Below are 25293 nucleotides of genomic sequence, written 5' to 3'. Positions count from 1 at the left end.
TCAGTTGTATTATTATAAACATGTGCTTATTTTGAATTATAATACATTTTTGAGATTTTTTATTTTGATAATAATTTGTAGATTGAAAAAATGAAATAAACTGATTTGTTAATTTGACTTCTGATAATAAAATAAATTAAATAACAATATTTATTAATACACATACACAACACATTTTGTCTTTATCTACGTACCTATTATTTGTGAAATGATATTAAAAAGGGTCCGCTCTACTGTATATGTGGCAGTTATGTATTGTTTTCGTCATGTTTTGTTGTATTTGCAATGTAATAAAAAATAATATTAAATTGAATATGTTCCCCACTATGAAGGTAGGAGGCGCAAAAATAAATAGATTAATCAGAGCTAAAATCTAACATCGTCGCTTTGATACATATATATGTAATAACGAAACCAGTTAATATTTATATCACAGATGTATTATTGCTTTATTATAAAGGATTTGTGATAATAACACAAAGGTGCAATACAAAATACGCAAAAGGAATACGTCAATTCCATCGAATGAATTGCTTCCAAAGCTCAGGCCATCCGAATACTAGTTTTTACCTGAGCGGCGAGATTTACCTGCTGCGAACCTGTCGGCAAAACCGTGAACTTTAAAAATCTCAACCATCCGAAGTTACCTACAGAGCCGAGACGCGCGTTTTTTTATATCTTTTCTTAGTTTGACGTTTCGCTCTTTCGGCGCAACACTGTTTCATCTTGTCTCTCCTGAATTTAACCTAAAATCCGCGAAATTGTAACTTATTGAGTTAAAACATAAAAATAACACATTAAATAACTAAAATCAAAGATAATACAACTGTTTTAATGTGTATTTGTGCAGTGAAACTTATTTCAAAGTGTTTTAAAATTATATTTATACAAATCGTGATGTAAGAAAGTTTTAAAATATACGTATTTATTGTTATCGCTGAATTTGGTACTGCTTAGAGGAGAAATATATTATATCTTATTTGTCGTTTGATAGTTTTTTGTGAATATATCTTATTTGACCAAGTTATATCTGCGTAAACAAACTAATTAATTTCTTAAATTGAGTCAGTGTTTATAAAGTTGTTTTATTTCGCTGTGAAGTTGTTTTTATCGTTGTTAATAAAGTTTTGGAAGAATTTTGTTTTTTGAAGAACTTTTACAACTTTATAAATTGGTAAGTAACTAATTTAGTTTTTAGCGCTTTTTTGTCGCCATATTTGCAAATTTTACTGAATTTGTTTTTGCTTGTTTCTTTTGCGTGTTGTTTATTTAAATTTATTTTGAAATCTGTAAAACTTGTATTCTTTAGTTGATATTTTATCAACCATTATTATCTTTATAATTTTACCAGTCTGGCAGCTATCATGAAAACAATAAATAGTTTGATTTGGTTGAGATTTTTACGGTCAAATGTATTATCGTTATTTATTTTTGAGGTATTACGCCTTGTTGTGCTTGCTCCTTTTGTAGCCTACGTTTCGGACAGCGTTAAAGTGACCATCATCGATGACAGTGACTGTAGATGTGATCTGTATTATCGTGATATATTTTTGGGGTACTATGCTGTGTTGCTTTTCTCTTTGCTCTTTCTTTAGTCAACGTTTCGGACAGCGTTACAGTTTCCTTCTTCATGGCAGAAATGATCAGCCACAATAATTCGGATGGCGGACTTGGCTAAAGGATGAAGCGTAAAACGGCATAATACCCAAAAAATAAATCACAATATTATGTTGGTTATTTGAAATATGTATTTCATTGTGTACGTAACTTTTGGTCCTTGTTTGGAATTATATTACATTAAAAAAGGGCTTGGTCTTGCGGCCACCCTTGACTGCTCTAAAAACAATTGAACTATATTATAAATCATCAGCATCATTGCGTGAGTATGTTACCTACATCACTGAAGAGATAAAACCCAATGTGGGCGTGTCCGTGTGCCCGAACTAAGCTCAATTTCCCTTATTATTTTGAAATTGATCAAACATCTTCAGATAAACAATTTCATAGGCCTGTGAACTGACGGAAGCGTGTTATGGGTGTGTATAGGTAAATCAGTTCTCTTCCAATTCGATCATCAGTTAGTTCTCTTTCGATTATGGATCATACTTTTAGAATTGATCCTGTTCTGTGGATTTGATCAACTGTTGCAGATGTTTAAACTATAATAATTATTAATGTAATTTAAACACTCTATTATTAATGAAGGCCGAGGAAATAACGATATCTACGTTATTAAACATTTTACTTTACTAATGGAATTGACGAAACCTAATAAACCTACTTTCGAAATAATTTTTCTACGACGAAATTTGTTTATAGAAATGGAGATATCGAAATTAAATGAAGTAATAAATAAACAACATATTTTCCTTGTACCTACACACGTACCAGAGTGATATTTCCTAAGTTGGAAGTGACGTATCTATGCAATAATCTACTCAAACCAGAGAAGCAATTAATTAAATATACCTACGTACCTATTATTTTTATGATTTAAAATTTATTTTTATTCGATATTTGAAATTTGTAATTTATTACGAATCTTCTCGATCTAGAAAAAATATTTTGTCTATCATTTTGGAAAGTCATGTTAGGTACGTATACATTTGCGAACCGAAACGCGAACCGTACCACGAATTACGGGAAAGAAACGAATCAACTGCGAGCGACGTTTCGCGCCTTTTGCGGTTGCTTCGTTTCTTTCACATAAGTTGAGGTTCAGTTCGGCAGTTCGGCTCGCGGATGTATACGTAGCATTACAATCCGCGATTTTTTACCAATAATAAAAATCAAAGGAAAAGTAAAAATAATTTTGGTAAAGTTTCCTTTCTTCGCTTATTTTTTAAGAGGAAAAGAAAATTAAATTTGAATTTTAGGTAAAAATTCCGAACCGAACTGAATTAAATAATTATTTATTTTTCGAAAGAAGACTTCGAAGAAATGAAAAAAAACATACTTTGTAATACGCCACTTTTACTGAATTAATAAAAGACAATAATAACAACCAGGATTCTTATGTGTCTGTATGTAATTAATATTGGTTAATATATATAAGCTCTGATGACGCTTGAGATCGTCAAAACCTGGTAATAACGTAAGATTTATACACATACCAGGTTCGATGATTCTTCAGTATGCCGGTATGTTGAAAGTCAAGTGGGGCATGCACTATATAATGTCCAATAAATGAATAAATCACAAATAAATTTACACATCAAATAATGCATACACACACACACACACGGCGATCCCTCGTTGCAACTAATTATGTTTAACGTCGCACAGTGGGCTGAAAATCGCCTTTCATAGACATATACTTGAATTTTCAAGGGTATTTTTTTTGGCTAGAAATGGATTCTGCTGATCATTAATTACTATGCTATAAAATTTCGTACGAAGCAATTGCGTGTACAAATGAAGGAGTTATCATTTTTTTAAGAAAATTTGTATGGCACTGACATTAAAAATAAGGCTATCTCTGGAATCATAAGGTTGGCCGTTCTATCCTTACACACAGATATACTACTATTTATTTGTATTTTTTGACATGACGTATGCCGTTAATAGTGAAAAATAACATCAATCAAATGACCACCACGACCACGCCTACAGGACCATATCCTTTTCATGAAATTTTCCATAACCAAATCGCAAAGTGGCTGCATTATGTCCTCGATAGCCTCACGAATTCCATCTTTGAGGTGTTGAATCGACGCTGGGCTGTTGGCGTTGACCTTCTCTTTCACGTGGCCTCAAAGGAAGAAGTCGCAAGGTGTTAAATCACAAGATCTCGGTGGCCAATTGTGATCACCTCTTCGAGAGATAACACGGTCCGGAAACTTTTCCCGTAAAAGATCAATGGTTTCGTTGTTTGTGTGGCACGTAGCGCCGTTTTGTTGAAAGTAAACGTTGTCCAGATCAATACCATCCAATTCCGGCCATAAAAAATCATTTTATGGCCGGAATTAAATACACATAACACCTCTTATTGGAAAACCCTATACTATTGAAACCCTGCTCTATGATTTGCTGAAGCATAACGAAGCTAAAAGCTGGTGACGTACGTACAAAAAAGACAAACGTCGTGACGGAATAGTTCCGCTTCAATCTAAATATGCACAAATTATTTAAATAACCCAAACTAAGAACCCAATAACCTATTTTGTACAAATATTTCATCTCCCTCGACGTATATAATTATTTTTTGTAGTAATTAAGTTGAAACGGAATGTTACTCCAATAATTTGACGTGATAATTCTCACAGAATGTTGGCTAGATAAAATCTTCACCCCAATACAATTACCTAATTATACGGTCACTCACTCCAAAAATATTAAAAATCAAAATGACGGTATTGTAATTTACTGCAAAAAACATCTACATTCAACTTTAACGGAGGTAGATATCACAGACGCAAACGGCTTTGAAATAATCATAAATAATGACATATGTATTTTAGCTATGTATCGATCACCTTCTATAAAAAACATATTTCCCTTTCTGAGGTCCCTAGACAGTCAACTTATCAAAATGAAAAAACAAAAAAATATCTGCTTAATAGGAGATATGAATATAAACATTTTAGAAAATAAAAAACATCCACAAAGTGACGATTACTTAAACCTTTTGTTATTCCATGGACTCTTTAGCACCATAAATGAACCCACAAGAGTCAACTTTAAACAAAATAACCTATTACCCACGCAAACTTGTATTGACCACATTATGTTAAAAACAAAAAGATCATACAAATCCACAATCCATCACTCGACAATTACAGACCACTATACACTTATCCTGGAAATAAACACTACAAACAATTCACAAGAAATACACTCCAAAACCACAAAAACCCACAATACAACTGATATTTTAAAACTAAATGACATACTACTTAATAAGAAATGGGAAGAACTCGTAGAAAATAATAAAATTAATGAAGCATGGTCACTTTTTATAGAATGTATTCAAGACGAATTTAAAAAAAATACCATCACGTCCGAAAAAAGTTCTCCAACTAAACATAAACTTCTAAAACCGTGGATATCAAAAGGACTCATAACAAGTTTCAGTAAAAGAGACAAACTCCACAAACAATGCAAATCTAACCCATATGACATCTATCTCATAAATGTCTATAAACGATATCGAAACTTATGCACACGACTTGCACGTATATCGAAAGAAATATATTATAAAAATAAATTAGATAAATGCAACAAGGACCCCAAAAAAATTTGGCAAATCCTAAAAGAAATATCCCACACATCTTCAAAGAAAAGCGATTCCATAACCGAGATTAAAATAGATAACGAGATTATTAAGACATCAGAACAACCACTAAAAGTATGTAATTTTGTGAATAACTAATTCGCTAACGTCGGCAAGGTATTAGCAAACAGAATCACTACAAATGACGATATCCCAGAATTCTCAAACCACTATACACACACTAGTGTTTCTTCCTTTAAAATTCCATACATTACCCAAATACAAACACTAAAACTTATAAACGAACTAAAAAACACAAACTCTCAGGGTAGCGACAAAATATCACCGATGACACTAAAAATAATAAAGTCAGCACTTCTTATCCCACTTACTATACTTATAAATCGGTCCATTAAAGAAGGAGTGTTCCCAACTATTTTGAAAACGGGCAAAGTAATTCCAATCCACAAAAAAGGAAACAAGCAAGAAATTAATAATTACAGACCAATTACAATTCTAAACACGCTTTCAAAAATTCTCGAGAAACATATCAAAAACCACCTTTTAATTTTTCTTAACAAAAACAATATACTATCACCAAATCAATTTGGATTCAGGGAAAATATGAGTACCTCACATGCCATAGCCTCAGTAACAGACTTCCTCAAAACAAATATAGATCAGGGTAAAAAATGCCTTGGAATATTCCTCGACCTGGCAAAAGCGTTTGACACAATTCACCACCAAAACCTGTTCAATAAACTTAAATATTTCGGAATCACGGGAACAGAACTCAAATTAATTGAAAGCTACATGGAAAATCGCACCCAATATACCTCAATAGAAAACACATGTAGTGACAAGGAACAAGTATCCTACGGAGTACCACAAGGCAGCGTACTTGGCCCAATCCTATTTCTTATTTATATTAACGATCTATGTCACCTCCAAATAGACGGGGAAATTATAAGCTTTGCTGATGACACTGTGTTACTTTTTAAGGCCACTGACTGGAACACACTAATCACAAAAGCTGAAGTTGGCCTAAATATTACAAAAAAATGGCTTGACTCTAACTTATTAACTTTAAATATAGATAAGACTAAATTCATAACCTTTAGCATAAACTCGAGAGGCCAACCCGCCAAAAACATCTACCTTAAAATACATTCCTGTCACTCAGCGAGCACCCCGTGCAATTGTCCTCCAATCACACAAACCGAAAATATCAAATATCTTGGTATATACTTCGACCGATATTTAAAATGGGACAGACATATTGAATCGGTTAAAGGAAAGATAAACAAGTTGATTTACTTTTTCAAAAACGTGAGAAATATACTGAACATATTTGATATCAAGAATATATACCTCGCAATAGCACAATCTATAATGGAATACGGCATTATTGCCTGGGGCTATGCCAGTAAAAAATACATCGACACACTATATAAAGCTCAGAAAACCTTAATAAAAGTTATACTTAAGGTACCAATACTAACACCCACTTCAACCATATTTAAACAATTCCCAGTGTTGAAGATTCAAAAACTATATTCAAAACAAATACTTACTTTCCTTTACAAGAACCTAAACACATTTAAAACTTCACAAACTTCTCGCAATACCAGAACAAGACATGCACACCAACTACTAATACCAAAAACCAACACATCCTTTGGACAAAAACACTACAGATTCCAGGCTATAAAACTATTCAATTCACTTCCAACACAATATAAAACATCTAATCTTACAGAATACAAAAAACACATATGGAACTGGCTACAATCCTGTTAATATTTATTTTTTTATATTTCACTTTTTTGGAATAACTATGGAAAAACTACTGTTATAACTATGGAAAAATCGATTTTATATTTTAATTTTTAATGTTTCTCTGTGTAACCAACTCCACTGTATTGTTTTAGAATTATATAACTTTACAATTGAAAAAGTCCTCCACAACACAGGTGAACTCCTAGCGTGGAGGACAATATACTATACCATTGTTTAACAAATATATTAAAGAATAAATAAAAAAAATAAAAAAAATAATAATAATTTAATACATTAATATGCGGAACATTTTTATGTATAATAATTTTATACAAAGTACCTAAACACAAACAGAAATATAAAATAAGGTAAAATATTAAATATTTTTTTATAAATTCAACAAAAGTTCATACGTAACATTATTATTGCTTGTGTATTGTTTAAAAAAACTAAACATTTTATTTCAATCTACAAAACAATTCCTGTTATTATTTTTGATGGATAATAATTATAAGAAATAACAAACAACATTATATTATTATTATAGAAATATCTTTTTATTATAAAAATATAGTTTTTAGACAATTTTTTTTTGTAATATAAAATATAATTTTTGGCATAACAGAATAAAATATCGTAAACAATAATATAATTTGACCTGTCGGAGTGGAGACTAATGCGTAGTGTGTTCAATAGGCCACTTGCATGGATTTCATAACGACTTGGAAAAAATCGTGTGGATAGATCTTTTTACTAAGATTACGAAAATGTTAGTAAAATTTTGTAGAAATGTACATTTATTTTTATTTTTAAATAAATAAATCCATTATTTGGGCTCGTGTCGTCACTACATGAAAATGTCCCGTCTACTGAAAATGTTCCTATTAATTTTGTAAAATTCCACACTGATTTAATTTTTTTATATGGCATCACTTTGATTTCAGGCGAATTTTTGAATTCGTTCACTAGATTTATTGTTTGTTCTCTGCGAACTTTTCATTTGGTTTGAATTTTTGACAGATGTGAAGAGAACCCCGTACAATTTAGATGTCGGTACGTGTTTTAGAGGTATAATGGTTATGGTGCTGATTTTATCAAAATCAAATTTTATAATTTTCTTATTATTATTATAATTTACAAGTACAAGTATAATACATTGGATTTATTAATATAGACGTTGTACATTATAATGATTTATGATCAATAAGATGGATCAAGGAAAAAAATATTTATGAGATTTAGTATTTTTGGTATGCCTCGTTGTTCTGCTGTGTCATTCGTGTGGAAAACGTTCTTTTTTTAAAAATGATTTTCGGCTATGTAATCATTGTTTTTTCTCACCTATAAAATTATGTCCCGTCTTTCCGGTTTATAAAAAAAGGTCTGATTTTTCGGATTGAAATTTTCAAAAAATCCCCAGGGTTTCAAAAATACGATTAAAAAAATAATAATAATACAGAATGTCTTAGAATATTTTCCTTAACCGGAAAAAAAATTAAAAAAATATGATGCAAGTGGCCTATTCCTCGGTTGGTTCTTCCATCTTTCCTCCATCACAGTGCTGGTAGTAGGAGATTTTTTAAATATTGTCAGGTTATTCGTAACACGGGAATGTTTGTATTTCTTAAAACAAAAATAATAATCATAATACCTTTATAAAGTGGGAAAAGACTGGAAACGACTCAAAATATAATGCAACTACGCAACGTATTTTTTGTAAGGATTTGCATTGTAATGTGCTTAGTACAATGCTTGTGCATCAAAAATTTTTGTGGCTTGGTCTATTTCAGCATATTGATCTCATTGGTAGTGATATGCAGAAATAGGCTAAGCCATTTTTATTTTAATTTTTATTTTATTTTATTTGGAAAACCAACAGTTATAATAATTACAAAGTATGGTGTATTAAGTGTTAATTATTTAACCAATAATAGGTTTTCACTTAAGTATTTTAATTATTTAGTGAATATATAATATTTATGTAATAAAAAAAAGTTACACTAGCCTATAGGGATGGGATGGGGAAGGGAGGGGTATGGGATGGATCTAGTCTGTGTAATGTGTAGCATGTACGTAATAAAAAATAAAAATGATAATGTAATTATTTATTGATTTTAGGTTTGAAATTGTGGGGTGCTGAGTTAAATAAGTCTAATTCACTGTATGAAGTATTAAAATTGTATGAAGCACGGTGAATAAAAGCATTTTGTTTTGAGTTCGTGTTACATTGAGGGATGTTTAATGTGTGATTTTGTCTGGTTTGTCTGATGGGTACTCTTAATTGAATTCTATCAAGTAATTCCGGGCAATCTATCACAGAGGTGGCAATTTTTTGTAAAAATAGTACGTCTGCGGAGTTTCTACGACTTTCCAGTGACAAAATCCTGAAAAACGCTGCTGACTCCTCGTGACTCAGATGAGGACGATAGGCCCGAAAATCAAGGTATCGTAGAAAACGATATTGCACTTTCTCAATCCTTTCTATGTGTGACTTATACATGGGATTCCATACTTGAGAGGCGTACTCCAGAGAACTGCGTACATAAGCAAAGTACAGCATTTTCATGGTATTTACTTTTTTAAAATTTTTGCAGGTTCTGAGTACAAAGCCAAGTACCTTGGAAGCTTTTGCAACCATGTATTCGATATGGCGCTCAAAAAGTAATTTCGGATCTAACACTACTCCCAGATCCTTAGCCTCTGTCATTTTGCTCAGTATTGTGCCGTTAAGGGAGTAATTAAAAGAAATGGGATTTTTATTTCGGGTGAAGCTGATGGTGCCACATTTTTTTACATTTATTTGCAGGTTGTGTTCTGCACAATAAATATTTAGGCGATTTAGATCTTCTTGCACGCGGGTACACTCATTGATACACGTGACAGGGGAGAATATTTTCATGTCATCTGCGTATAATAAAGTTCTGGAGTGGTGAAAACATTTCCCAATGTCATTAATATATATATTAAAGAGTAATGGTCCCAATAATGACCCCTGGGGTACTCCCGACGGCACGGTTTCCCAGTTCGATTTATAGCCACCGACGACTACTGCTTGGCTACGGTTTGCAATATAGGACAGCCATCTGAGGAGGTCTCCGTGTACACCGATTTGTAAAAGTTTTCTCAGCAAGATATCATGAATAACTAAATCAAAAGCTTTACTATAATCTTTATATATTGCATCTACCTGTATACGCTGATCCATGTTATCTTGTAAGAATTCGGTGAATGCCGTTAAGTTATTGGTTGTAGATTTCCCCCTCATAAATCCATGTTGGTTATTATTGAGTGACGATCTCAAGGCCGAAAACATCTGGTCATACACAATTTTTTCGAAAACCTTACTAAAGATGCAGAGCTTTGAAATTGGCCTATAATTTTCGACGTTAAATTTTTGGCCATTTTTGAAGATGGGAGTTACAAATGCCGTTTTCCAGGTGTTTGGGACTATTCCATCTTTAAGGGAGCGACTAAAAATTATGGATAGCGGTTTAGATAGGCTGCGGGCACATTTGTTTATGAAGATAGGGGGAATTTTATCTGGGCCTGCGCCTTTTTTGAGATCTAAATCTTTAAGGTGTTTCTGTATATGATGCTGGTCGACTTCAATATTGTTAATGCTAGCAACACAGAGCTCTTTGGGGTTGTCCGGTAGGATCTGGATGTTTAGAGCATTATTGTTGTAGACAGACATGAAATATTTAGAGAACAAGTTACAGATGGCAGACCCATTTTCAGCTTTTTCGTCTTTAAATGTCATAGTGTTCGGAACACTGTGGGATTTGGAGTTTTATGATTTTATGTAATTCCAAACTTTTTTTGGGTCGGAGGATATATCATGTTCGATTTTTAATAAGTAAATATTGTGGCATTCCCAATTACGTTTTTTGTGGCGTGATCTTAGTAAAGAGAAAGTGGCGTAGTCAGATGGGTTTTTGTATATCTTAAACTTTTTAAAGTATTTGTATTTTTCTGATGTCAATTTAATGAGGGCCGAATTATACCATGGCGGGTATTTAGAATTCCTACATAGTTTTTTGGGAATGTAGGCGTCTATAAGATTATTTAATTGTGAATAGAATTTTTTTAATGCCGTGTTTACATCACCAATCGAAAGGAGCTCATGCCAGTTTACCTGGTCGAGACATGTATTAATTTGTTCGTAATCACCGCGCCTAAAGACGTAACCGCTTCTTAGTTCCTCCACTAGTGGATCGGGTTCCGAAAATGAAACTTCTATGATTAGTGAGGTGTGATGAGGGTCTTCTGAAATTAATGGTTCACCATGATGCGTATAGCGTGATGAGTGGTTATTATCCTTGACAAAGAATTCAGAGGTCGCGGGTTTAAATCCTGGCGTACACAAGTAAATTTTATTTGATTGATACGTGTTATTTCCACATATTCTTTTAATAATATATTATATTAAAGATATAGATACTTTCAGTATCGCCCTGATAAAAGGCCACTATTGCAGTTCTAGGGATTTTAAAAAGCTTCACAGCTCATGAATGAAATGATCTGAAAATAGTTACGTTAACTTATGCATTCCTGATAAAATAAACTTTTAACATTTCATGACACCAGAACTCACCGCCACTGTTCGCGGGATTTGATTACGAAGCCTCACTAATACCTATTATCGTTTCAGATAACAGATTTTCGGCTTCATAGTTAATTATTTTTATTTTAGACAAGATTCTCTGAGGGAAATCTTTTCCCTCAGGCCTACCTGTATCATTTTTGAGTATTCTGTGTAGAGGGGCATGTAGTAGGAGGTAGAAAACACAGCAGCCGGAAAATTGTCGTAATAACGACGCATTCATGTCAAACAATCGGGTACAATACATTGTTGCGCACGCATTGGGGGTGTCTTCAGGCAAATAATTTATTTATTTCTGATATTATTTTTGATAACTGATAATGGAAACACGCGATACAGGTTTCGATAATAGTCACTTTTATCAATGCTGTTAACCTTCGTTCTACGTTGGTACATTGAAAGTCAACAGAGGGAATTGACAGTTGATGATAGGTAGTGATAACAGCGTTTTTCATAATACCTTGGTCTTGTACTTGTAAAGGTCCGTCTACTCGCATGCGCAATCAGTTTGTGCAAAAGTCGCAATCATTTGAAGTGTGCATTATATAGTTTTGCTGTCGTATTTACTTTCTTGTGCAAATTAGATCATAGTTAGTGCAAAATAGAGTTTACATAAACTCTAATTTGCTCAAATAAGCACGAACGTTAAAGCGGACCACTACGTCGTGTAATATTTTAAATTGAGCCGCTATCAATAACAACCCTTACGTAGATGGCGATAAGTTTTAAATTCCCGTTTAACACCATCCGCCTGTTTTGATTTATGCAAGAAAAAAACATGGCCAAAAAGTGCCCTTTATTTTATTTTGTTGATGTTCAGGCATAAATATATTTTTTTTTTGATCATTTTATAAATAACTTGATTTGCTACATAATACAATAAAATCAAAACCGAAAATGGGTTCGTAAGTAGGAGATTTTAAACTTTGAAGCAGTTTTCATAGGCCTTTACATTATTTTTTTCTGAGCTTATAAAAAGACTTATCTAAAAAGTACTCGATTATTTCAAAGGCCAAGATGTATTCTACTCGCAGTATTTAATTAAAGCATCTGAAACATTTCTAGGCGACCAAATTTTCAATTCACCAGATTCTGTAAATCTACAATGGGCTGGACACGTTGAAATAATGCCAAATGACAGGACACCGAAGTTTAGGACCAAGCGGGTGCCCCAGAGGCAAACGGAGAAAGAGATGGATAGAATGCAAAAGGACTGGAGCAGGATGGGAAGGACTGAGGCTGGATGATAATATCGAGGGACTTTAGCCAGTTGAGTGAACCTCTCATTTGTGTTATCTTCATGTTTCTTTACTAAAAACCTGTTTTTATCTTACTAAATATTGGTACTATCGATCTGGGAGTGATCTCATTAGATTAAGAACGAATAAAACATACCAAGCGATACTTCACTCGATCTAATTTGTAAGCATGTGGTTTTATTTTTAAATTCGATATTTGCAGATTTTCATTTATACTGCCAAGATGAATGTATGACCAAAGTTTCATGATTGCAAATTTTGTCATTTATTTTATACAAAATGCTCCCTAAGGCGAAGCTCAATGCCAAATCACTATTTTGATTAATCTTTACAACGAATTGGTATACATTATGAATACCAAAAAATATGTTTTAGATAAATTGAAGGTTTTTCTATCGCTTCGCTAAAGAAGAATACAAATAAAAAAATAAATTACTCAATAAAAAATATAAATGCAAACTACTAAAAAAAATATTTTTTCAATATAAATGTATGAACGCATAAAGGAAACAACTTAAAAAATAACAGTTTTATAGCTAAGATTATCTGTGATAGTTTCACTTGATTAACTTTTTGGCTTTCTTATAAAATTATTAACAAAATAAATAAAAATCAGTTTTTTGCTTGAAATCGAACGTTTCCAGACTCCGTTTGTCAAGCGATTTTAATGCTTATTAAGAATATACACATTTTTGCCTTGTAGCTTCCTCTTATCTGAATGAGGCCAAACTCATACGATCTTGGTGATAGTGGTTACAGTCATCGCGCTGGGCTCTCATTTTCGCTTTTACAGTTTCATCGCGTCAAAAGACTCCATTTGTGAACGAAGCTTAACGAGTTTATTCTTGATGATTGAAGTTTTCGAGTTGGCGGAACATCCTTTAGGTAATTATTTCTCACATTCATCGGCTGTGACCCACAAACCAGAAATATCAGACTTCTCGCTTCTCTCTGTAACGCGTGGTCACTTAACTTAAATATTCACTTAACTGAGAATGAGGCCTTTACCGTTAGACACATTATCATGCAAAGTTTGTTTCAGTTTTCTCAAAAAATATTATTATTACATGTTTACTAGTTTACAGTTAACAAATGCCTCAACGTCGATTTACATGGAAGATCGTTGAGATCCTTGGCTCTGTGCCCAAAGGTCGTAAGTTCACAACGCGGTTGAGCGGAAATAAATTTTATGTTCTTAACAAAATAGCTTAGTCATAGGCATTAAATACTGTATTTGATTATAAAACTTTAATGTTTAAACGGAAAGTTTTACAGAAAACGGACGGAAGCTATTATTTGTATGATGAATTTCAAAAGGGAGATACTGACCATATAATATATTATTATTTATAATGTATTATTAACTTAAAAATATTTTAGTGCAACGAATTGATGAAGATGGTTCAAAAAGACCCCCCACACAGCATCCCAAAAGACGAAATAGGCCTAGAGGGAAATCATTTTCATCAGGGCCTCCTGTATGGGGAGGTAACGTAAAAAAACAATAAATAAACAACTCCAAAATGTACAAAAACAATTTTAATTGAAAATACAGGGTTTTCCAATAAGAGGTGTTATTTTGATATTCAATCGTAAAAGATCAATGGTTTCGTTGCTTGTGTGGTACGTAGCGCCGTCTTGTTGAAAGTAAACGTTGTCCAGATCAATACCCATCGAATTCCGGCCATAAAAAAATCATTAATCATCTCTCGATAGCGCAATCCATTCACCGTAAATGTTACTCCAGCCTCATTTTCGAAAAAGTAAAGTCCAATGACTCCGCCGGACCATAAACTGCACCAAACAGTCACACGTTGAGGATTGAGAGGCTTTTTAACAATAACTCTTGGGTTTTCCGAGCCCCAAATGCGACAATTTTGATTGTTGACGAAGCCACCGAGGTGGAAATGGGCCTCATCACTCAAGATGATTTGCATTTGATTCACTCAAGTGAATTTTAATAATTTCAATGCGTTGTTGAAGCGTGTATCGTTCCATTTTTATTAATGGCGTAGTTTCTACTTGTCAAATGTCAAAAAATGACAGCTTCAAAAGTAACATCTACCGAAATAGCGGGCTATTCAAAATCACACCTCTTATTGGAAAACCCTGTACTACACATTAACAAACACACTGCAAATGTAAACCGAAAAACATGAAAAAAACACATAAGCCCAGCTTAATTATGGGGTTCGTTGTTTATATAATATATAATTATAACATTTTTGCCTATATACCTTGTAAAATCTTTTGTAAATTATAAAATCGATTTTTTGAATGAATATATAGTATAAAACGTATTTTTGATATGTATACATTACATATATATATGTTAATTGTTGATTGCAACAATAGAAATATATACAAATATTATCAAGAACCGACATAATGGTGTACAGAACACTTGTATAATATTATTTTTAGAATAGTGATTTCAGAAGTTGATAGATTTTAATTATTATTTTTTTGATAAATTAATGTTTTTAAGACAAGATTTTATTTATGCATAGCACAAAGGATAACAATTATTTTTATAAGCAATAATTGTTCGCCTGAAACACTCATCCACATTGAAAAATCTCCTGATAAAAGATACATTACGCCAACGGGACTCGAACCCGTGTCCCTTCGATTTCCGGTCGAAAGCTCTGACCACTGAGCTATGGAGGCTTATCTCTTACCCACGAAATTATTCAATATATGCTAGTGTATTAATTTAATTAATTTATTAATTTATCAAAAAAATAATAATTAATATTTGACAAGTTCAAGTATTTCACCTAAAAATGTAGACAATTTGTCTCAACGCCATCTAGTGAGAGAGTTAGCACTTACAATGCCTTTCTCATATAAAATAAAGTTGGTTGTTCTCAGGTGAAAAAATGTAACAAGCAGTAATTGTTGAATGAAACACTAGCATATATTGAATAATTTCGCGGGTAAGAGATAAGCCTCCATAGCTCAGTGGTCAGAGCTTTCGACCGGAAATCGAAGGGACACGGGTTCGAGTCCCGTTGGCGTCATGTATCTTTTATCAGGAGATTTTTCAATGTGGATGAGTGTTTCAGGCGAACAATTATTGCTTATAAAAATAATTGATAGATTTTAATATCCTTTTTCGTATAGTACTTATTACCTTAACTCTGCAATCCATCCATGAAGGAATTTAATTCTGCATTGGTCCTTATATTGTGACAGTACAGCGGCAAGGTAAGGCAATCAACCAAAGATATTAGAAGAACAAGATGTGCTATGAGCAGTTCATACTGTGTGGAATTGTTTTGCCCAGTGTCGCCGGTTTTGTTCACTAATCTACTGCACACCTTCGCTTACGCTAAGGTATCCGCACTAATACATAGAACAGATTAGATAGCATTCAAAGTACCCTAATTAGGTAGTACTCCGCCTACGGTCCGGCGGCCAACATAGGATATCTCGTTCTTCTAATATCTTTGCAATCAACCAAAGAAGTGGTATTATGCTTTTACGTCATCCAGGATTACTATGGCTACGCAGAGGTCACCTGATGCCCAGCATGCGACACGTTCAAGTTCAAATGATTCACACCCCACTATATTTAGGGTATTTTAATCCTGCCTTGGAGCCACAATGAATAATTTGCATATTATTTGATTATCTCATGTCTTCGTCTTTGATTGTATTGCCTCAAATTCTCACTATTATCATAGTATTCAATTTGTCCCCATGGTTCCGCAATGGCGTGGTTGTACTCATTGTAGGATGACATCATGGGCATTTTGATCTGTTGTTTGTTATTAATTTAAATAATCGATGTATTAATAATAAATACAGGTATCTACTAACAGATGCACCAACTGCATCTTCCTAGCATCCAATTAGAATAAAAAATTAATAATATCGAATTTCTAAAATAATGCGTACGATCACAAATTAATGCATGAGAGCATCTCCTGTCCTCATCCTATCTTCCTATTCCTCCTACTTTTCTCTTTGATTTCTTGTTAGTTTTAAAGGAATATGTTTATTTATATTTATAGGTACACTAATTATATTTTTCTTTTTCCGATTTTATGTCCGGGTTAAATCTTCCCCATAGGAAAAACTAAACCCTTCCACACACTTTTCCACAAATGATCATCTAGTCAATCAACATTATACAAGTGCATTATACAAGTAAAATAAATACAAAACAATACAAGAACAACACGTCAACTCACCAGAGATCAAATGGGAAAATAATTCACCGACTCCAGATATTTTCATATCAGAGGGTTCGGTTCGGTAGAACTCCTAACAGGGCCTATAAATCCTTAATAATAATATTATTATTAAGTTGACGAAACACATGTCAACTGAAGTGAAGTGATGAGAAATAAGTTAAGTTGTTACTTATCCGGTCACGATATTAACCTAACCACACTTCATTTAGGAATAAATAATTAACCTAACCAAACCTCCCTTAATTCTGGAGTAAATATTTGATCCAACCTTCCCACATTCTAGAATAAATAATTAACCTAACTCAACCTCACCGCGTTATGGAAAAACTTTAATTATTCTAGTTTTTTTATTATTTTCAAATCTTGCTAGAGCGATTCCGATGAGTTACAAAACTCATTGTAGGATGAGAGGATATTACAATACATAAGTGGAAGTTAACAGGTACAATTTTACATTGGTATTTTGATATCAAAATTATAAGTTTTACATATGGAACAGTACATACATAGAAAACTATCATAATTATAAGTTTCACATAAAAAACAGTACACAAATAGAAAAAGGGAGGTTAAGTAGAACAAACAAGAAGAAACAAAAACAATGTTAAATTTGATTTACATTAAATTTAAAAAAATTAAATGGAGTTCATTAAACACAAAAACTATTAATAATTGATTCGGATTGATGTTTGATGTTATATGCGTTTATGCATATGTTTTCCTTCAAATGTTATGAAGCAATAAGTACCTACCTGCTATATTCATAATCATATTATTATTATTAAGGACGGGTTGTTTCGGAGAATTTGAACAATTCATCAAATTTCAACGTTTATTTTCAAGTTCTGTGAAAGATATTTTCAAGTTCTGTTTTTATTTCAGTTTTGTCAAGCAACTAGCCTATAATAATATAATAACAGAACTTCAATAAAACTTTCGAAGAACCCGAAAACGAACGTTGAAATTTGATGAATTGTTCAAATTCTTCGAAACAACCCGTCCTAAGTAAACGTGATTTTAATATTTTGAACGTTTGATTTTATAAGCAATTCAAATTCTAAATTTATGTAAAATACATTTAAATAATCTCTCTGGGTGTTGTACCTAGGTTACACATATTTTGTAATTTGAATAAATAAATTTATCGTCAATTTTTACGGTGATTTTGGATTATTGACATCACCAAAATACCTGAAATTCAGCCATGCAATACATTCTGTCGTAATTGATTAGCCAATTAATGAATTTACCAACCAACTTTAGTCTAACTAAATAACTTAATCGTACTACCAAGTGTACTAATGAAATTTTATTAGGACGAATGATTTCTTAAGTTTATTGACCCATACATAAAATGCTATTGAAGATTTAAATAAGTTTTAAATTATTTTCATCATAGAATCTTATTTCCAATAAACGAGTACCTTCGCATACTTCTATGTGTGAAAATAAGAAGCAGAATTTGTTGTTTACACCTCTGCAAAGGTTACACAATTCGATTTGAACCAAACAACACAAACTTAGGATTGTGTGTATTGAGGTGTCCTTGCAAAACGTCACAGAGAAACCGCCTTTTGTCTTGATTATTGATTTTTTAACATCTATTTGATTTTTACTATTGTTTCCGGTAGTGAATTAATGTAAATCTTGGAAGCGGAAATTCATCCACTTCCCGACATCCGATCGATCTGAAAGTCGGCCGATAGACTCGTTGTCGACGTCTTATGTTGGCAATCATGTACACACGCGCGGATATATACACATTTAATATACGAAATAAATATCGGTCCTACACGATCGGTATTTGGCGAGGTTGGTAGAGTTGTCGACTCCAGTTACTGGGTAAGAAGGTTCAATCCTCAGTGTAACCATTTTTAAAAGTTTTTAAATACATTTTAAAATAGATGTATTTGGGAAAAAAATTGTTTTATTTTTTTTTATGTGAATAAAGTAAATTCTAAACCATTTTCGAAGAGGAAGGTTGGGAAGTACCTAGCTACAAAATAGCTATAGCCATTTCAACCAATTTTTCGATTCTAATTGGTGGTTTTTCACCAGAAATATGTAAAGATACCTACTTATAGATATATAGATGCCAGAGTGACTACCACCCTCAATTTAATATCAGTTCAAATCATCAGAATTTCAGATTCAATTCTGATATTGTGAAAATTGATAAAATCTAATGATAATATCTGATAATAATAATTTAATAAAATGATGATAATAATGAATGTAATCAGGATCTACATGGCTTTCCGTCAATCACTGTTAGAATATGGAATTATCGCATGGGGCTGTACAAATGACAATATTCTAAATTCACTAATTAAAACCCAAAAAGCCACCATGAAAATTATACTAAAAGTCCTTTTAAGAACCACCGACAAAATCTTCAACTCTATTCTAAAACAATACTACACAAGAAATAACAACTAACACGCATGTTAGAAACACTAGATCTCAGGGGAAAAAGCATATCCAACAAGCAACTACGAATACAACATTACATTTATAAAAAAATCCTATTCTCATTCAAAAATCACAACAGCATTATAAAATTGATAACTTAGATGAAATGCTGTATAATAGCATAGGGAGACCAGAAATAGAAAACAATACTCACTGTCACCAAATACAGACTAAAACAGAAACCACTCAACCTGAAAAACATAGTATCATGTTTATAATTCTTTCAGTAACTTATAATTCATATAACTAAATTTGTATATGTAAGTGAAATCCTCAGCACAGGAGATCCCAGCGAGGATATCATTTTCTCGACTTGTAACGAAAAAGGAAGACAATAAAACATTTATTAGTATCTTTTTGATGTTACAATACATTAAGGGAAATATTTTTGTGCAAATCTATCACGAACAAATGTTTCTTGATAATATATGTTGACGTCATTATTGGTGTTGGTAGAAATACAAGTGGACCTATTGCAAGACCCTGCGTGCACCCGCATGAAACAACGTTCATGAATATGAATAAGCTTCCTTGTTCTTCGCATTGCGTGCCACGACCAAGAAGATTCACGTTCTGCGTGGCTTCTTTAATAACAACCAACATTATTTATTCAATTCTTAATTAGATTATAAACCGGAAAGCTGGCTTGTCCAGAATACGGCAGGAGTAACGGACGATCTCAATTTAGCCGGGGATCAAAATGACTGTTCGCAATCCAAAATTTGATAAAAATAAATTAAAAAGACGTTTCAATATTTATCCTAAGCCTATTTGAGTGGTTTTTAATTCTGTGCACTGCCTTCTAGACGTATTTTAGAATTAATAATTCCATATAAATTTGTTTTTGTTGATCCTGCTAAAAAAAACAATATTCGAGGTTATGGACCCTTGCTAATTGACGTTTTTGCACTTATGATTTTATTTATTTATTAATCTTTAAATAGATCCTCTTCGTATGTAGTATAATATAAGTATACATTTTAATTTACACTTTTGCCTTTTTTAAATATTTATTACATACATAATATTTCCTTCTTTCTTTTGTGCTTAATCTGGGCACGTTTTAATATGCTTAATCTGGGTACATTTTAATATGCTTATTCTGGGTACATTTTAATATGCTTGATCTGGGCATATTTTAATATGCTTAATCTGGGCAAATTTTTATATGCTTAATCTGGGCACATATTCAATTTCATTGGGTACTAAGCTATTGCCTTTATACAGTAAACCATTTGTGCTTTATATTTGTAAAATTTTTTGAATAATGTTTTCTTTCTGTCTTGTATGGTGTGTGTGGAAGACTTTTTGTAATTTTATGAGTTAGGTACTTACTCTTTCCGAAACGAAGATAACAGAGCAGAGCGTAATACCTATTTACTGTTTATACTATTTTTAGAATTTGATTGAAAAAACTTACGCTACGGACGGACTCTGATGTGATATGTACCGTCCAAGATGATGCGCGACGCGTCATCGCATACTATATATGATTTGGGTGTGATGCTAAATACGCTATTACTTACCACTTCAGAATGGATCGTTTTGACGGGTTTATAAAAAATTATACTACACATTTATTTATTTTTCGAAACGTTCTTCAAAAGATATTTGGTTTTTGTATGATTGTGAATATTGATTAAAAAAAACATACATATGGTTTTCTCTTTGTATTCCTAGCCCATTTTGAACCACTAATTCTTGTAATAATAATTAGTCTTTTGTGTATAGAATTCAGGCTTAGAATGTGACGACCGTACGGCTTTTGCAATTGGCCCCAATTAGAGTCTAAGTAATTATCTCTATCTGCACAATTGCGATGGCTATCCTGTCTATATGCGCATTAATATAGCTAGTAAGTGTAATGTTATTATTTTATCTCAGCCTGACGCATTCAACAACCTTCATTCAATTCAACTCCATAAGATATTTAATACCTTCTGAAAATTGTTTACTGAAATTATATTATAATTATATGTATTTGTGGTCTTTGCGAGATTTATCAGAAGAATACTATGAACCTTTTAATTATACCTGTAAATTGAATCTTTTTTGCATTAGCTCCACACAGGAGGCCCTGAGTCATCTTTGGAGATGCTGTGTGGAGAATCTTTTTTGAAAAGGAAGGGGAGGAAGTTCTGGGAAGGAAAGTATGTAGGTACAGGAGTGACGAGCGTATGAATCCTTCCCTCCCACTGCGGTGCGATGTTCTGTAAGTGTTTTGCTGGAGAGGTCAAAAGGTCTGCCTCAACCAGTCTCTCCACGCACCTACGGCGGAAGTGTTGGTTATCCAATAAATGGTTTCGGGGCGGCGGTACCCATACCCGCCTCCCAAACTGAATAAGTTTGACTGGTTAACCTTTTGTATGTAAATTATAGTTATCGTAGTTAGGTACCTATATCACACAAAAGAGGACACAGGCGTACTCTTGCTTACTGTTCAGTAGGTTGTATTTTGCTTGGTCGTGTTTTGGTTGAGTGAGCAAATCAACGACTGGAGATGTCGAAGAAAAAACATGGTGTTTCTAAGTAACAACGAAGAGCTAGGAAAATTAACGGAAACACAATTATTCATGCAGATCAGCAGAGCAATTTTCTGGTTTCATTATTTAAATTCTTGTCCTCCGTCAGCGCTACAACAATATGTTGACCTCTCTAAGTTTCGTAGTATCTAACGGGTTTTGAGTTATGATTTACGACTGTTATGATATTATGGCTAACCTTAGACGTCATGCAGCATCTGGTTTGTTATAGAATTAATTGAAATGAGTCGAATATTTCCGAGTGGTTTATTGCGGAAGAACTATATCTTTCGCAGAACAACTTGTTTATTATTTGATCCCCTAAAAATTCATAAAATACCAAGTTCCTACCTACATCAATAGGAAAGAAACGGAGGCCACTACTTGTAACCTAGTTTTGTGAATGTCACTATGTCAAATTGAAAGCCAAACTGTTGAAGTTTGACTATTTTAAACAGTACAAACGAGTATATTATAAAACATAAAATAAATCCCGATTTACGTGTCGGAGAGCCAAGTATTTTGGCCAAAGGTCACTGTTTATAACATGGAATAGCAAATTAAAAGTTTGAAATGGCTAAATTTGTCAACTTTTTTCTGTTGGTATAAAATACCGGACACAAGTTCTTACTGCTCGAAATCTGTACAAATTCGCATTGTATCAGAGATCCCGATCAAAAAGTTGTATAAAATAAGTTCACTCATTCTTCTGATTCTGAAGATAGTTAGTTGAGTTCTGTTTTCACTACTACGTTAGCCACATTACGTGTGGCGTCGAGTAAGTCACGCTTCAGTCCCGCTATATTCTCGAGAAGTCTAGGTGTGGTCGTGTGCTGTGTGGTGATGAACTTCACAACAAGCAGTTACAACAAAGTCATACACGCGTTCTCACGTTTAAAATACGTTTTTTCCGTCATTGTAGTATACCCACACGAGTACGGAATCTCTCTTTCGTCTCGTGCATTGTTGTTTATGTTTTTATCGGTGTCTAATATGTTATTTACTTATATATTCATCGTGTTTACGTTAAGTGCGGTCTGTTTACATAATTGTTACTCTTCCTGTCACGTTGGATAAATATTTGTACGTATTTATTATATAAATTGCGAGTTGCTTATTTGATGTTCGTACATAGGTTATCTACTAATCTGGAACTGTTGGTAGAAATTGTAAATATTGTGCGCAGATACATTGTGAGTAGATTTTAGCCTCGCTATTGTAGAGTCCTAGTAAAATTACTGATATTCCACTTTCGGAGATCCATTGATCTTAGTTACTCCGCAATCCATCTCTCCCAGCCTCTTTAAGATGGTCAGCAAGTTCGTTATTCACGAATTATTGTCTTGATCTGCCTAAAGGCATGGCATTAGAGGATTTCGCTCCTCACGGCATATTGCTCTATTATCTCCCTTAGGCATGCATGACCTATCCGTGCTAGCCGACAAGCTCTCACGCTGCTGATTATGAGGGTTGATGGGTCAATCATAAAACGTAGGTATATATTACATACCTAAAATAGGTATTGTACCTAAAATCAACCCAAGGAGTCTGTAATCAAACCAGATCACGTTGCTACTGCTTTAGAGTCATCGTTCAAGACTCTTCACCACATTGGTTTGTCAAAGGCCTAACATCTTCAATAACTTGTGTGCCTGTTTATTCATGGTATATGAGGTAATCTACAGTTAAATCGAGTAAAATATAACAGGGCCTACTTACGGACCTTGTGGGATTCCGGAAATTTATAATATATTAATTTTGATTACATTGAATAATATCATTAGATATCCTACGATTCTAAGCTTACAAAAAGGATTTAATCTAGCCATGATTTTATCTTTTTATTTAAGCTTCATAATATTAATCGACATATTCGATTATGTCGATTGCTGAAATATTATATTACAACTCCCTCTTTGTTACTATTTTATTGCATGCATCGCGGATACATATTTTATAGGTCACCGTGTTCTAACAATCCTCGAGCTTCCCACAAGGCACTTAATCTAATCTCATTTATTTTTATTCTGAAATAACTGTTTGTTAGCAGTGTTGCTTATTTAATAAGTAAGTTATTCTATTACTTATCTGATATCTAGTTATAGATACTTGTAGTGAGTCACCAATAATCCTTTCCTTTAAACATTTGAAAATGATAAAAGTTTACGTAAAGATAAGATCGTAAAAATACTATATGAGAACAAGGTCACAGCGTCTACTAAGATAATGAAAGGTTCACGACTTAAGGTATTGGTAGATATTGCACAAGTTTTTTTATGACTTGGTAACCGATAATTGTTTGAATAGTCAGTGAGCACGATAGAGAAGTGAATAGTCAAGGAGCACGATAGAGAACTGAATAATTTTTTTTTAAATAACCTTAGATGTCATCTTACATTAGTATTATCAGATAGTCCTATCCTCTTTTTACAATTTAAAAAAATATTTTGTTGTATTTTTTACTAACGCAAGAGTTCACAACTACTCAACATAGCCAGTGGAACTTTGATGTTCACAATTGGGGAACGTTTTGAGGCTGAATGAATCGAGGGGAAGGAGAAGGTTTGGATTTGATTGTTACTTAACATAGCTAAAGGCATGACAAATACGCTTATTATCGCTATGGTGAAGGACCACCTTTCACGATCAAATGTTGCCTTAAATGTCTTTAGCTGTGTTTAGTGGCCAGATATGAATACGTCTTAACCATTTCCTTCCTTTCCTTCCTTTCCTTCCTTTCCTTCCTTTCCTTCCTTTCCTTCCTTTCCTTCCTTTCCTTCCTTTCCTTCCTTTCCTTCCTTTCCTTCCTTTCCTTCCTTTCCTTCCTTTCCTTCCTTTCCTTCCTTTCCTTCCTTTCCTTCCTTTCCTTCCTTTCCTTCCTTTCCTTCCTTTCCTTCCTTTCCTTCCTTTCCTTCCTTTCCTTCCTTTCCTTCCTTTCCTTCCTTTCCTTCCTTTCCTTCCTTTCCTTCCTTTCCTTCATTTCCTTCCTTTCCTTCCTTTCCTTCCTTTCCTTCCTTTCCTTCCTTTCCTTCCTTTCCTTCCTTTCCTTCCTTTCCTTCCTTTCCTTCCTTTCCTTCCTTTCCTTCCTTTCCTTCCTTTCCTTCCTTTCCTTCCTTTCCTTCCTTTCCTTCCTTTCCTTCCTTTCCTTCCTTTCCTTCCTTTCCTTCCTTTCCTTCCTTTCCTTCCTTTCCTTCCTTTCCTTCCTTTCCTTCCTTTCCTTCCTTTCCTTCCTTTCCTTCCTTTC

General features: G+C 33.2%; 1 protein-coding gene across 1 annotated transcript in view; it reads left to right on the top strand.

Annotated features, from left to right (window-relative positions):
- Positions 1 to 701: 701 nt before the first annotated feature.
- Positions 702 to 25293, top strand: part of fdl (beta acetylhexosaminidase fused lobes) — a 326351-nt gene continuing 301759 nt past the window's right edge. The window contains exon 1 of the mRNA XM_089638621.1: positions 702 to 1174. The gene's annotated coding sequence lies outside the window, so the exon portion shown is untranslated. The remainder of the gene's footprint in view (positions 1175 to 25293) is intronic.

Source organism: Hesperophylax consimilis, chromosome 13 (genome assembly GCF_061612785.1).
Source record: "Hesperophylax consimilis isolate HC1 chromosome 13, BYU_Hcon_1.0, whole genome shotgun sequence".
Lineage (NCBI taxonomy): Eukaryota > Metazoa > Arthropoda > Insecta > Trichoptera > Limnephilidae > Hesperophylax > Hesperophylax consimilis.
The sequence above is the reverse complement of the archived record's forward strand: the minus strand, read 5'-3'. Positions and strand labels throughout refer to the sequence as shown.